Source organism: Apium graveolens, unplaced genomic scaffold (assembly GCF_009905375.1).
Source record: "Apium graveolens cultivar Ventura unplaced genomic scaffold, ASM990537v1 ctg4837, whole genome shotgun sequence".
Classification (NCBI taxonomy): domain Eukaryota; kingdom Viridiplantae; phylum Streptophyta; class Magnoliopsida; order Apiales; family Apiaceae; genus Apium; species Apium graveolens.
Window position 1 is genome coordinate 70,944 of NW_027418710.1, and position 2,000 is coordinate 72,943.

Here is a 2,000-nt window from a genome sequence, read left to right on the forward strand (position 1 = left end):
AATCGAAGATCCTAATGAATTTGTTTATGAATTACGCTATTAAAAATCTGAAATTGATCCGATCTCAATCCAATCCAATAAATTTAAATGAATATGAATATGAATTTAATCAAATCCAATCCACATTTGAACACCAGCACAAGGATAACTTAGTCTGGTTCGCATTGTATATCTCCTAAAAAGGCACTTAAGCTTCAATTCGACGGAAATGGAATGAAATTTTATCATGTTTTACTAAAATTGCACCAAAATTTCCATCCTATTTTAGCCAATATTATTGTATGGTAATAATTCTATTTTAAATGAAAAATAGATTATGCCCATTATTTGATACGTTGACGTCTTACGGATCGTAATATCTTAAAAATTTTATGCAAATCATGCTTTCCGGTAAGAAAAATATATTTAAAAGGAAATTACAATAGCGAATTTGACACGTAATTCACAGAAAAAAATTTAGTCAAAACGGACACTGCTAAATAACTTATACGTAGATATTGTCAAATTATTTTTTCATGTGAATTTTAAGGTAATTTTCACTAGATTAAGTAAAATGAGAATGGTGGCTACAACCAGCAGAATAACAAATTCGCTACAATAAGTATTTAATAACAAAATTTATTGGCTTAATTTGATTTAAAAATGTGCAATAACATGAATATTAGTAATATCCATACATTAAGAAATAAGATTTTTGTAACTCCCCAATCATTGATATTGTCACAGGAACAATATGTTTGATTCCCTTAACACAGATTAGGAGATTATAATTTTTGCCAGCTTTCAGTGTTAATGCCAAGCCTCTTATAAATACCAAATGATTTTACTCTACAAATCAGAGCTTCAACATACATAAACATTGCTCCATTTGCTTTTCTTTTGGTTTCTGTTCTTGATAGCTTGTTTAGTGATGGCCAAAAAGTTCAGCATTGGCCGCCAAAAGATCAAGATTGCGAAAATAGAGCGTAAGAATCACCTGCAAGTTACCTTCTCAAAGCGTCGATCAGGCCTTTTTAAGAAGGCAAGTGAGCTCTGTACACTTTGTGGAGTTGAGATTGCCATTATAGTCTTTTCTCCAGCTGGAAAAGTGTTCTCCTTTGGACATCCTAATGTTGAAGGTATAATTGATAGGTTTTTTAGTCGCAATCCTCCACCTTCAAACTCAAGCACTCTCCATCTCGTTGAGCTCATCGTAGTATGACTGTTTGCGAGCTGAACTTCCATCTCACACAGATTTTCAATGAACTAGAGGGTGAGAGGAAGAGAGGAGAGGCACTTGATGACATGAGGCAAGCTAGCCAGAGCCAGTTTTGGTGGGAATCTCCAGTCGAAAAAGATGGGATTTGATGAGCTTCAACAATTGAAGGACTGCATGGAAGCGTTGAAGAAAAATGTGAACAATCAAGCTAATAGCATCTTGATTGAGAATGCAAATTCTAATTTGCCACCTTTGGTTTTAATGGACACAGGGCCTTTAATCAGTTTGAAGCTAAGCCTAATCAGATTGATCCTGCTTCTCATGTCCCTGGTTACGGATATGGTAATGGTTATTTTGGTCTGAGCAACTTTGCTGCGTAATCTGAGCTTGTGTCTTGCTAGACAGTTCTGAGTCTCCATTTTGATTGATGCTGTGTGGCTTTGAACCGGAAAAGAAAGTTCATTTTTCTATCTATAGGTTAAGTTGTAACTTAAATTTGACAAACAGTTTGATCTGAAGTTTATTCTGAGGTTGTAATGATATTGGTTTTTTGAAAATGGTCAGCTGCATATGTCTAAATATTCTTTAAGCTTAAATTGTCAATTACTATTGAAAAGTTATCAAAAAAGAGAGCCCTGTGGGCATCATTCGTTTCAAATAGCCATCATCAACTAACATAAGCACTGAGAGTTGGATGAACGCGCAACTTATAATCTTGTTTTTCATATCAAAACAAGTTATATTGGGAAAAGAAAAATTACCAACTTTTTTTGAAATATTAATAAAAAGAAGAAGCAATTGA

The 2,000-nt window shown here is 33.8% G+C and overlaps 1 pseudogene; it reads left to right on the forward strand.

The window, feature by feature from the left end:
• The first annotated feature begins 910 nt into the window (after positions 1-910).
• LOC141702282 (agamous-like MADS-box protein AGL61) lies at positions 911-1,561 on the forward strand (annotated as a pseudogene).
• The last annotated feature ends 439 nt before the right edge of the window (positions 1,562-2,000 follow it).